This window comes from Ambystoma mexicanum, chromosome 3p (genome assembly GCF_040938575.1).
Source record: "Ambystoma mexicanum isolate Mex_15411 chromosome 3p, UKY_AmexF1_1, whole genome shotgun sequence".
NCBI lineage: Eukaryota > Metazoa > Chordata > Amphibia > Caudata > Ambystomatidae > Ambystoma > Ambystoma mexicanum.
The window spans coordinates 71989002-72003503 of record NC_090925.1 but is presented as its reverse complement, the minus strand read 5'-3'; positions in this window follow the sequence as shown (position 1 = coordinate 72003503).

Sequence of the window (14502 nt, the reverse complement as noted above, 5' to 3'; positions counted from 1 at the left end):
AGGTGTGCCTGGACTAGAGACTGTTGATTTCGCACACCCGGTATAAGGCGTCCTCATGCCGTCGGTGTTAGGTTGCCTGAACGGGACACCATTGCAGGCGTCCGCGTGCCGGCGGGATGGGTCACTCCACCAAGGACTTCCTCTGGAACTCTCAAGATTCCTTTGATGGTAAAACTGTTCCTTCTTATCTCAATTCTATTGTCTTTACCTCTGTTTACCTTCACTTACAGTACTTTTATTTTGCCCACAGGCTCTCGCATTCTTTGTACCATTAGAACAGGATTACTAGTTACTATACAGGAAAACACTGAGCTGGAAATCACAAGTGAGCCTCTTTCTAGCCTTGGTGCTTATTGTTTATGCATGAGACCAGTTCTTGATTACTGTTTTCTTGCATACAGTAGCTGTGACGTTTCCATTCCAGTGTCCGAATCCTGTTCCTGGGTGCAGAGTCCATCTTCCGGCTAATCAAACTCTCATACCATCCTTGTGTACGATTAAGAGTTGTATTGGCAGTAAGATATCGTCTTCTACACGACAAATCAACTGCTCCCTTCGGCTTCGAAATACTTGGCAGTCTCACACTCACCTCTCCTAAAGTAAATAAACAAAAGGTTATATGACTCTCTTATGCAGACGATTTTTCATTATTTGACTCAACCCTGGTGGGGCATCAGTGGCTGATTTTCTCATTTGATATCTATGGAACTAAGACTTTATTACAGATAAATGTGAAGAAAACCAAAGTCATGCAATGCACAACCAAAAGGTCAATTACGAGATTTGCTTTTCATTGTGGAGGGGTGAGACTGGTCTCACACTTTACTTACTTTCTGATTTACAGGAATTCATCTAATGGCACAGTTTGGCATTATTTTACAAATAAAATAAAGGGATTGAGCACCCAATTGATGGGAAATGTGGGTGATTTTCCATACAGACTGCCTTAAAATTTGATTTGATAAGGTAAAGATAGTCCTGAAGGTTATTTATGAGGTAACATTGTTTGACTTTTCCTATTTAAAAATGATGTTGCCTATTGAAGCAAAATTATGGAGGAGACTATTAACCAGCGTTAATCCATTCTAGTGGTCATCGTTCGATATGAACTGGTGTTGACTTCACTACAGTGTAGTGAATGTTGCGTTTCATAATTTACATTGGCAACATTTTGACAGCTTCCCCAGGAACCTTGTATGATGATCTGAGCACAGGAGTGCTTTCGCAATCTGAATTTGGAATAGGTATGGCAATTACTTATTTTTCAGCTACGTGTGATAAGTTATTGAATGACATTAAACCTAACCGGGAAGAATTGATGTATCGGCCTAATCACAATAAAGTGCTTTTGGAGCGATGGGACCGGCAAGCAACAATGGACAAAATGCACAGCTGCGTGTCTTAAGCATAGACGCATGGAGGCCTTGTCCCATTGCTTTCAATCTATCCTGGAAAGGCAGCACAAGGATCTTTTTTGAGATAAGGTGGAATTGTATTAGGACTGAAGAGATTCTATGCAAATATAAGATAATGAGCCTCATTACGACCCCGGCGCTAAACCATGGTGCTATTAGCACCATGGTCCATGCCGGGGTCCGCCATGGTGAATGGCGGAATTACCGCTCCATTCCAAGGTTAGCAGGGCGGTAATTCCCCATTCACCATGGGCCCTTCCCCATTCCCATTTTTGCCCCATAGGGCTCAATGGGAATGGGGAAGGCGCTAAGTACGGTTCCGCAAAGTGCAGCACCGTACTTAGCTACACGGTCCCTTTGCGGCACCCTACTTTAACGCCTGCTAAAAGCAGGCGTTAAGGTCGGGCCCCGCAAAGGGAACTCGTAATGAGGCGTTAAGGGTTTAATGGCGCTGACACCTTTTACTTTGCGGTACCGTAATTAGCGCCTTCCCCATTTCCATTGAGCCCTATCGGGCAAAAATGGGAATGGGGAAGGGCCATGGCAGCATGGGGAATTACCGCCCCACCAACCTCGGAATGGGGTGGTAATTCCCCATTCCGCCATGGCGGACTCCGGCATGGACCATGGTGCTAATAGCACCATGGTTTAGCGCCGGAGTCCTAATGAGGCCCTTATTCTTTATCTGCTGCATTCGCTAATGTTGATTGCACTCTTCTTATTTCCTCCCTTTCTTCTTTGGATATTACTGGGTCTGTCCTTGAATGACTCCACTCCTATCTTTCTCAGCAGTCCTATTCTGTAACTTGGGCCTGACACACCTCTTCCTCGCTTCCTCTTCTCTACAGTGTCCCTCAAGGTTCTGTACTTGGTCCTCTCCCTTTCCTCTTTTTATACTGCCCCACAATGCTCTTATTTCTTCACAAATCTTTCTCTCGTTTTCTTCCTTTGACTCTAATCTGCACTCCACTGTATCAACTTGTCTTTCTGCTGTCCAAAGCTGGATATCTTCTCATTTTCTATACCTCAATAATTCTAAGACTGAGCGTCTGTTGTTTCCGGCTTCAACTATTCCATCTACTCTTTCTGCTCTGTCACTCTGTTTCCTCCTTCCTCTCTGCCCACATTTTGGGGGTTATCTTTGATACCTCACTTCCCTTAAAGTGCATATCTTTTCTATTGCTCGCTAAAGCAGTTATGCCCTTTTTAGCATCCATCTTGTTTGACCCTATCTCTCATTTCATGCAACTAAACTTCTTCTGTTCTGTCTTGTCTCGTATTGACTATTGCTCTTCTCTTCTTCTTGGGCTTCACGCCTCACAACTTCTTCCTATCTGACCTCTTTATAATTCTTTGTTTCGTCTTCTCTTCTCTTCTCTTAACCTTTTCGCTCCTGCATCACACCTTCATGCCTTCTTTGCTGTCCAACTCACTGTCCAACTCACTGCATCCCTTTTAATCACATCTTCTCTACCATTTTCTTTCAATGTTTTTTTAATTTTATAACGGCTTAGTTACTCCTTATCTTTCTTCGCTAGTTTCTCGGAATCTCACAGAATCTGCTTCTTCTCACTGTCTGCAAACCCCCTGAGCTTCTTTCTGTTTGCCCTCTTAGCCCCTAAACATTGGAATGATCTCCCTCTCTCTATCCGCTCTTCTTCATCTCTTCGTACTTTTCAATCCGACCTGAAAGCTCATCTTCTCTCCCTTCTTTCTACTTAGTGGGCCTCATTACAAGTGAGACAATAAGGGGTTAACAGCGCTGGTAAAGGTGCCGGCCCCGTTAACCCTGTACCACCTCATTACGAGGTCCCCGCGCGGGACCCGCTCTGGACGTCTGGGAACCAGCATGCAAACAACGGGCACGTCATTAATGGGCCCGTTGTTAGCATGCTCCCCATTCCCATTCAGCCCTATGGGGACTCAAGTGGGAATGGGGACTGTCCGGGTCCGGATTCCCTGAATGGGGAAATACCTGGCCCTCCAAAGTTGGACCACGGACCCGGACCCGAATTTGGAGGCAGCCGTCCCCTTATTAAGGGCATGGCTACCTCCAAACTCGTAATGAGGCCCAGTGACTTTCTGTTTCTCTCCCTCGCCTTCTGTTTTTACCTGTTTTTGCATTATCATGTAGATTGTACAGTTTTTCTAATATTTTGGAATAGCGCTTTTGGCAAAAGGCTCTTTATAAATTCAATAAATTAAATGAAATAAACTAAAATGTATTTGTGAAAAATGTTTTTTCTATACGTTCACATTATACATTTACAACACAACTGTATACAGCTATTCTTATGTTTATGTTTATTATTTGTAAAATGCACCTAACCCGTGGGTAGCAGGGCGCAAAAGCGACAAGAGGATTGTATAGTTTAGGTTACAGAGCACGCAGTAGATGAATCCAACTAGGTTACAGTGATGAAAGCATCAAAACATTAGGACCGATACATCAAAATATAAATTACAGGTAAATATACATAGTTTACAAGTTGTAGATATATCTAAGCATAGAAGGTGAGAGGATATACAATGTATACACAATTTACAGTAAGCACAGCAGTGGAGAAGCATTAGATGTCATGTTCCTTGATCCAACGGATAGTGTTGGATCTGAATTGTGGGTAGGGAAGGGCTTCCCTGAAGGATGGTGGTAGGGAGTAATGTTTCTCTTATTTCGAGTTGGGACAGCTGGAGCTATGCTGTCGGGTTGCAGTGGTGGTGCGGGCTCTAGGGAGAATTTGATCAGGTGATGATCAGACCACGGCTGTGGAATTATAGATGAGACTGTAAGTGGCAGGTTATGCACAGCTAGCCAGTGAAGGGTTCTACCTCTAGTGTCGGTGGGAGCTGTGATTTTCTCAGTGAAGCCTAGTTCTTCTAAGGTGTTATTGATTATGGTGGCATTGGCGTCTAACGGGTCGCTGAGACCAAGGTTGAAATCTCCTAATATGATACTTTGCGAGGAGTTCTTGAGATTATGCGATAGAAAGTTTGTTAGGTCCTCTTCAAAAGATCCTAAAGGGCCAGGAGGTCTGTATATTAGGTGAATGTATACAGACTGTGTATTAGATAAAGTTAACATAGCCGTTAGGGATTCACAAGAACTTTTGTTGTGTGGTGGTGAGAGATTCAATGTTAGGTTAGTTTTAGCTATAATAGCAAGGTCACCACCTCGAGATTGCGATCGAGTCTTAGAAGGGTGAAATCGTCTGGTACGGCTAGCATAATTCAAAGTGAGTTGGTTGGTGAGATGGGGGGCTATGTGGTTTAGGGCTTTGAAGGTAAGGCAAAGAATTTTTAAGTCAATTTTTTGTTGAATGGAGAGCCATTTGCAAGAGATTCTGATGGGGGAGATGTGCTCTCTCCTAGGAATGTTTAGTGCTGCTCGTAGCCGGTTATTTTGGAGAACCTGAAGTTTATTGATTATACCTTGGTTGGCACGTAGGTAAAGGCTATTGCAATAGTCAAACTTAGATTGTATGAGAGCCCTGGCCAGTGTGAGGCAGCTGTTAGTGGATACGAAAGGTCTGCAGGCTCTGATTAGTTTCCCATTGTAGGCGGTCGTTGAGGCGGTCATGTTGACTTGTTTAGAAAGGGTGGTATTAGATCTTGTGAATTTATCAGACCACACCTTGCTATTCCTGAACTCCAGTTCTTGAAATTGTCTAAAAAGAATATAGGCATCTAAAATATCTCAAGATTCACTAAATGCCGGAAAATTGTGAGCGGTCAGAAATGTGAGACAGATAGATTTTGGATGATTTCTCAAAATACGCAATTTCATTAAATCATAAATGTCATTACATGCCTTACTATGCCCACCCTGACGAGGATTTCCCTGCCGATCAAAATCAAAGGAAACACTCTAACAAAGGATATCTAACTCTCACACTTAAGCATAAAATACGCAAGAAAATATATGGCAATTCACAACAAACATCAACAATGATATTTCTCAGATATTCACAGTCTCTCTTTATAACTGGGGTGAGCTCCTCTTCCACAAATGTCAAGCTCAGGTTCAGTGTTCAACATAAAGAAACAAGGAAATCCAGTTTTGCAACAAAGTTCCAGTTTAGTTCTTAACTCCCTCACTTTGTCAAAGGGAAGTTCAGTTAGACAATATTTAGTCCACAAAAAGATCTCCTTTTCTTCTTGAAATGATGATTTCCACTTCATCAAACAGCCTCAATGATGTTCTGGGTCACGATGCATTTTAACAACTTTACCTTATCAAAGTTTGGTGGGATTCTGTCAAGAGTGGCAAAACTAGAGGGGGGTCCCAAAATGATGTAAAAGCTTATAAATGACGTGCCATTTGACGAATCTACACTTAATTTGGGAAACTGATAATACCTATAGATATAAATGATTTTGGAAGTTTGGTGGGATTTTGTCAAGAGGGGCAAAATTAGAGGGGAGGGTCCCAAAATATTGTAAAGGCTTATTAATGTGGTGCCATTTGACAAATCTACGCAAAGGCTTGCAAAAAGATTATGGGCCTCATTACACGGAAGGCGGTGATCCAGGGTGCTATTAGCACCCTGGACCATGCCGGTAAATTACCGGCACCGCCTTGGCGGAAAGGGGATTTACCGCCCCATTCCAAGGTTGGTGGGGCGGTAAATCCCCCTTCCGCCATTGCCCTTCCCCATTCCCATTTCTGCCCCATAGGGCTCTATGGGAATGGGGAAGGCGCTAATTACGGCACCGCAATTTTGCGGTGCCGTAATTAGCTCCGAGGTCCCTTAGAGGGTTGGTTTTTAATGCCTGCAAAAAGCAGGCGTTAAAGCACCAACCCGCTAAGGGACCTCGTAGTAAGGCGGTAATGGTTAACGGTCACCGTTACCATTAACGGCGGCCGTTAACCATTACCGCCTTCCGTGTAATGAAGCCCTATATATCTAGATATAAATGTTTTTGTAAAGTCTGAATGGATTTTGTCAAGTGGGGGCTAGGTTATATGATGATTGTTTGTGCATATATTTGACACTTTTGAAATAATAAAACATGGGTGGTTTGCCAGAAAACTGCGTAAGGAGCATTGAGAAGGACATGAAAGCAGGGTTTTGCAAATGTGCCCGTGTTTTATTTTTTGACCAGTGTCATAATGTAGGTACAAAAAATAGTGATATACCTTTGGTGACTGAGGTGTAGCCTGTGGCCATGGGCAGTGGCCACATTGTCCGGGTTATATAATAAGGTAATGGACAATTTGGCTACTGGCCATGACCATGAGGGACAAAACATGGTGTTAAAGTGGCCATGTCCTCCTGGGACTGGCTTTGTGGTAAAGTTATTCGAAATTGGTATAGATTTCAAAAGGAAGAAAAATGTGCTTGTGGTAATATGGTCATAGAGTTCTCTTTTTGCCTTCTGTAGGCTGCCATGGAAAGCTAAGAGGGGCCCTGTATGGAACACCCCCTTCCCTTTCGATGGTGGCCATCTTGGTAAAGGATTTTCCTTCCTTCACCGGGATGCTGCAGGCGTCCCGGTGTGGGAAGAAAAATCTTTTTTTTTTAGCACCCCGGGTTCCCGCTTTGGGAACCTAGGGTGCTAATGGCCTTCATCCATTTAAAGGGACGTTATGGTTAAGTTGCACTAATAAAAACCTATGAAATTTAGTAAAAAAACGTTGTTAAAGGGACATTATGGTTAAGTTATGCTACTAAAAACCTATGAAATTCAGTAAAAAATGTTGTTAAAGGGACGTTATGGTTCCAAGTAAAACCGAAAAACCCCGGAAATTCGCCAGTTATGGTAAGCTAAGCAACCATAACTTGTGCCACTACCGTCCACTGCTAAGACTAACACCCAGGACATCAAAGATGACATCACAAATGTCATTGATGACATCCTGATGACATCACATGTGCATTTACTTTTCATGAAAAGTCTGTACAATGGATTCTTATTATAATATTGACAAAAAACATGTTCTGCCTCTGTCCCATCTGCGCCCACGGCCCGACATTCAAGCATTGCCACATGATATCAATAGCGAACACTGGCTCATATACAGGCACCTGGGTCTGAGATGCAGGTCTGCAATTCATTGCAGCCCATTAGTGTCAGACATGTGCCAGCCTCATGGGCAATTACTGACTAACAAAGCTGAATGCGGAAAAACGCCTATGTCTTTTTAATTTAATTCAGGGTGCCGTTGTTTTTTATGGCATGCACTAATTATTTTGCTGTGTGTGGATTTTTTAATATTTCACGTTTGCTTCTCTGCTGCATCTGTTTTGATGTGTAATGTGTTGGTCGGCAAGCGTTGTCTGGGGTAAAGGTCGGTACATGTGAAAGGCTTGGGCTGTGTGAGAAATGCGTTCATTTTAAGAGTTCTAGTCCAGGCTTGCACCTATTTGCACTGCCCCCGGTGCACACAGAGCCCATCAGTGTTTAAGATGACAAGACGCTGCATGCGATAATAGTCAGCGGTAGGGGTGTAATTTCAGCTTCTAGTAAGGTTTGCAGCAAGCATTAGGCCGAAGCCGAAAACCTGCCTTTTGGCCAGAATTCGGCCGAATACTTACTCAAAGCCGAAGTTCAGTACAGCCCTACATCGGTTGGAATGTTCACATTGTGAGACTGGATATTCAAGGTGGCCAGATCATATGTGCATCAGTTTGAGACAGAAGGTGAAACCAGGGCTGTATTGTATTGTTTCATGTGCACAGTAATTTAACAGATGTATCTGAGTCTGCTGGAACTGTAGTTTTAATATGCCGAACAAGGGATGAAAGTTGAACAAAGATTATGAGTATACAACAGTTGTTAACTCTTTTGTTCCCAAAATATGGAATTGAGATGGGATCATCATTGCTGGGTGTGCGTAGATGGAGGACAGCTTTTTCATTTCTCAATATCTGCTCTCTGATCTTCTATGAGCACCAATGGTATGGTATGGTAATGTATGGTAATGTATGGTAATGTTTATTTGTAAAGCGCCTACACACAAGGCACGTGTTTCAAGGTGCTCAAGGAGGGAGGGAGCAAAGGGAAAACGTCATTCAGAGCCCTTGAATTTCTGAACAATACAAATCTGCACAGGCAGAGTGAGTGCATATAGTACAGCTAACAGTGTAGATAACAGCAAATAGGTCTGACGACGACCCTGCCGTTTTTCCAAGGCACAACCATGCAAGGAGGGGAGACATGGAAAATGGTTAGACGATCTTCAAAAGCATGGTACATTCAGATCGTGCAAGAGCACAGATGGTACAGGAGAGGGGTGGGGGAGAACAAGTGCAGGGGGCTCGATTGTGCGCCTAATGAGAAACTGCGGTAAGGGCTGAGAGATGCCACTCTCATGGGTCACTAAGTGCAGTAGTGATGAGGCAAGTGCAGGCCCAGAGGCAAGTGCAAGAGGACTGGCTAGGGTGCCGGGGACGTATGAGACTCTGAGGTACACTCAGTGGCAAAAGAGTTTAGGGGAGTGGGGCGAGAGCATGCCCTCTTTTGTTTTAATGGTATCCAATGGGGGAACAGTCAACACTGTAGGCACACATATAACATGTGATTCATTAGCAGGATGTGTGGTTATGTTAACTCTCACTAAGCAGTCTGTAATTCTTAACACAGTTCTAGCTCCTAGATGACTGGGATTTATATATGATGTAGAAGTGTCGAGGGGGCAGTTGAACACAATGGAACTATTCCCCACTCTATGAGATATCTTCTTTCCACCATTTCAGGACAGCTTTTCTCAGTAAAGACTGACTGCATTTCTCACTTCTCAGAAATATTACAGATAAGAAGTCTGGTATCCTCACAGTGGTGCATTTAGGGATATGGGGCAAATACGAAGTCTGGTATCCTCACAGAGGTGCATTTAGGGATATGGGGCAGATAAGAAGTCTGGTATCCTCACAGTGGTGCACATAGGGATATGGGGCAGATTGGAAGTCTGGTATCCTCACAGTGGTGCACATAGGGATATGGGCAGATTGGAAGTCTGGTATCCTCACAGTGGTGCACATAGGGATATGGGCCAGATTGGAAGTCTGGTATCCTCACAGTGGTGCACATAGGGATATGGGGCAGATTGGAAGTCTGGTATCCTCACAGTGGTGCACATAGGGATATGGGGCAGATTGGAAGTCTGGTATAATCACAGTGGTGCACATAGGGATATGGGGCAGATTGGAAGTCTGGTATCCTCACAGTGGTGCACATAGGGATATGGGGCAGATTAGAAGTCTGGTATCCTCACAGTGGTGCACATAGGGATATGGGGCAGATAAGAAGTCTGGTATGCTCACAGTGGTGCACATAGGGATATGGGGCAGATAAGAAGTCTGGAATCCTCACAGTGGTGCATTTAGGGATATGGGGCAGATAAGAAGTCTGGTATCCTCACAGTGGTGCATTTAGGGATATGGGGCAGATAAGAGGTCTGGTATCCTCACAGTGGTGCACTTAGGGATATGGGGCAGATACGAGGTCTGGTATCCTCACAGTGGTGCATTTAGGGATATGGGGCAGATGAGAAGTCTGGTATCCTCACAGTGGTGCATTTAGGGATATGGGGCAGATGAGAAGTCTGGTATCCTCACAGTGGTGCATTTAGGGATATGGGGCAGATAAGAAGTCTGGTATCCTCACAGTGGTGCATTTAGGGATATGGGGCAGATAAGAAGTCTGGTATCCTCACAGTGTTTAATTTAGGGAAATGGGGCAGATAAGAAGTCTGGTATCCTCACAGTGGTGCACTTAGGGATATGGGGCAGATAAGAGGTCTGGTATCCTCACAGTGGTGCACTTAGGGATATGGGGCAGATAAGAAGTCTGGTATCCTCACAGTGGTGCATTTAGGGATATGGGGCAGATAAGAAGTCTGGTATCCTCACAGTGGTGCACTTAGGGGTATGGGGCAGATAAGAAGTCTGGTATCCTCACAGTGGTGCATATGGGGGCAGATTAGAAGTCTGGTGTCCTCACAGTGGTGCACATAGGGATATGGGGCAGATTAGAAGTCTGGTATCCTCACAGTGGTGCACATAGGGATATGGGGCAGATTGGAAGTCTGGTATCCTCACAGTGGTGCACATAGGGATATGGGGCAGATTGGAAGTCTGGTATCCTCACAGTGGTGCACATAGGGTTATGGGGCAGATTGGAAGTCTGGTATCCGCACAGTGGTGCACATAGGGATATGGGGCAGATAAGAAGTCGGGCATCCTCACAGTGGTGCATTTAGGGATATGGAGCAGATTAGAAGTCTGGTATCCTCACAGTGGTGCACATAGGGATATGGGAGAGATTAGAAGTCTGGTATCCTCACAGTGGTGCACATAGGGATATGGGGCAGATTAGAAGTCTGGTATCCTCACAGTGGTGCACATAGGGATATGGGGCAGATAAGAAGGCTGGCATGCTCACAGTGGTGCACATAGGGATATGGGGCAGATAAGAAGTCTGGTATCCTCACAGTGGTGCACTTAGGGATATGGGGCAGATAAGAAGGCTAGTATACTCACAGTGGTGCACATAGGGATATGGGGCAGATTAGAAGTCTGGTATCCTCACAGTGGTGCACATAGGGATATGGGGCAGATAAGAAGTTGGGTATCCTCACAGTGGTGCACATAGGGATATGGGGCAGATAAGAAGTCTGGTATCCTCACAGTGGTGCACATAGGGATATGGGGCAGATAAGAAGTCTGGTATCCTCACAGTGGTGCATTTACGGATATGGGGCAGATTCGAAGTCTGGTATCCTCACAGTGGTGCATTTAGGGATATGGGGCAGATTAGAAGTCTGGTATCCTCAAAGTGGTGCACATAGGGATATGGGGCAGATAAGAAGTCTGGTATGCTTACAGTGGTGCACATAGGGATATGGGGCAGATAAGAAGTCTGGTATCCTCACAGTGGTGCACATAGGGATATGGGGCAGATAAGAAGTCTGGTATCCTCACAGTGGTGCATTTAGGGATATGGGGGAGATTAGAAGTCTGGTATCCTCACAGTGGTGCATTTAGGGATATGGGGAACATTAGCAGTCTGGTATCCTCACAGTGGTGCACATAGGGATATGGGGCAGATAAGAAGTCTTGTATCCTCACAGTGGTGCATTTAGGGATATGGGGGAGATTAGAAGTCTGGTATCCTCACAGTGGTGCACATAGGGATATGGGGCAGATAAGAAGTCTGGTATCCTCACAGTGGTGCATTTAGGGATATGGGGCAGATAAGAAGTCTGGTATCCTCACAGTGGTGCACATAGGGATATGGGGCAGATAAGAAGTCTGGTATCCTCACAGTGGTGCACATAGGGATATGGGGCAGATAAGAAGTCTGGTATTCTCACAGTGGTGCATTTAGGGATATGGGGGAGATTAGAAGTCTGGTATCCTCACAGTGGTGCACGTAGGGATATGGGGCAGATAAGAAGTCTTGTATCCTCACAGTGGTGCATTTAGGGATATGTGGGAGATTAGAAGTCTGGTATCCTCACAGTGGTGCACATAGGGATATGGGGCAGATAAGAAGTCTGGTATCCTCACAGTGGTGCAGTTAGGGATATGGGGCAGATAAGAAGTCTGGTATCCTCACAGTGGTGCACATAGGGATATGGCGCAGATTAGAAGTCTGATATCCTCACAGTGGTGCACATAGGGATATGGGGCAGATAAGAAGTCTGGTATCCTCACAGTGGTGCACATAGGGATATGGGGCAGATTAGAAGTCTGGTATCCTCACAGTCGTGCACATAGGGATATGGGGCAGATTAGAAGTCTGATATCCTCACAGTGGTGCACATAGGGATATGGGGCAGATAAGAAGTCTGGTATCCTCACAGTGGTGCACATAGGGATATGGGGCAGATTAGAAGTCTGGTATCCTCACAGTCGTGCACATAGGGATATGGGGCAGATAAGAAGTCTGGTATCCTCACAGTGGTGCATTTAGGGATATAGGGCAGATAAGAAGTCTGCTATCCTCACAGTGGTGCACTTAGGGATATGGGGCAGATACGAGGTCTGGTATCCTCACAGTGGTGCATTTAGGGATATGGGGCAGATGAGAAGTCTGGTATCCTCACAGTGGTGCATTTAGGGATATGGGGCAGATGAGAAGTCTGGTATCCTCACAGTGGTGCATTTAGGGATATGGGGCAGATAAGAAGTCTGGTATCCTCACAGTGGTGCATTTAGGGATATGGGGCAGATAAGAAGTCTGGTATCCTCACAGTGTTTAATTTAGGGAAATGGGGCAGATAAGAAGTCTGGTATCCTCACAGTGGTGCACTTAGGGATATGGGGCAGATAAGAGGTCTGGTATCCTCACAGTGGTGCACTTAGGGATATGGGGCAGATAAGAAGTCTGGTATCCTCACAGTGGTGCATTTAGGGATATGGGGCAGATAAGAAGTCTGGTATCCTCACAGTGGTGCACTTAGGGGTATGGGGCAGATAAGAAGTCTGGTATCCTCACAGTGGTGCATATGGGGGCAGATTAGAAGTCTGGTGTCCTCACAGTGGTGCACATAGGGATATGGGGCAGATTAGAAGTCTGGTATCCTCACAGTGGTGCACATAGGGATATGGGGCAGATTGGAAGTCTGGTATCCTCACAGTGGTGCACATAGGGATATGGGGCAGATTGGAAGTCTGGTATCCTCACAGTGGTGCACATAGGGTTATGGGGCAGATTGGAAGTCTGGTATCCGCACAGTGGTGCACATAGGGATATGGGGCAGATAAGAAGTCGGGCATCCTCACAGTGGTGCATTTAGGGATATGGAGCAGATTAGAAGTCTGGTATCCTCACAGTGGTGCACATAGGGATATGGGAGAGATTAGAAGTCTGGTATCCTCACAGTGGTGCACATAGGGATATGGGGCAGATTAGAAGTCTGGTATCCTCACAGTGGTGCACATAGGGATATGGGGCAGATAAGAAGGCTGGCATGCTCACAGTGGTGCACATAGGGATATGGGGCAGATAAGAAGTCTGGTATCCTCACAGTGGTGCACTTAGGGATATGGGGCAGATAAGAAGGCTAGTATACTCACAGTGGTGCACATAGGGATATGGGGCAGATTAGAAGTCTGGTATCCTCACAGTGGTGCACATAGGGATATGGGGCAGATAAGAAGTTGGGTATCCTCACAGTGGTGCACATAGGGATATGGGGCAGATAAGAAGTCTGGTATCCTCACAGTGGTGCACATAGGGATATGGGGCAGATAAGAAGTCTGGTATCCTCACAGTGGTGCATTTACGGATATGGGGCAGATTCGAAGTCTGGTATCCTCACAGTGGTGCATTTAGGGATATGGGGCAGATTAGAAGTCTGGTATCCTCAAAGTGGTGCACATAGGGATATGGGGCAGATAAGAAGTCTGGTATGCTTACAGTGGTGCACATAGGGATATGGGGCAGATAAGAAGTCTGGTATCCTCACAGTGGTGCACATAGGGATATGGGGCAGATAAGAAGTCTGGTATCCTCACAGTGGTGCATTTAGGGATATGGGGGAGATTAGAAGTCTGGTATCCTCACAGTGGTGCATTTAGGGATATGGGGAACATTAGCAGTCTGGTATCCTCACAGTGGTGCACATAGGGATATGGGGCAGATAAGAAGTCTTGTATCCTCACAGTGGTGCATTTAGGGATATGGGGGAGATTAGAAGTCTGGTATCCTCACAGTGGTGCACATAGGGATATGGGGCAGATAAGAAGTCTGGTATCCTCACAGTGGTGCATTTAGGGATATGGGGCAGATAAGAAGTCTGGTATCCTCACAGTGGTGCACATAGGGATATGGGGCAGATAAGAAGTCTGGTATCCTCACAGTGGTGCACATAGGGATATGGGGCAGATAAGAAGTCTGGTATTCTCACAGTGGTGCATTTAGGGATATGGGGGAGATTAGAAGTCTGGTATCCTCACAGTGGTGCACGTAGGGATATGGGGCAGATAAGAAGTCTTGTATCCTCACAGTGGTGCATTTAGGGATATGTGGGAGATTAGAAGTCTGGTATCCTCACAGTGGTGCACATAGGGATATGGGGCAGATAAGAAGTCTGGTATCCTCACAGTGGTGCAGTTAGGGATATGGGGCAGATAAGAAG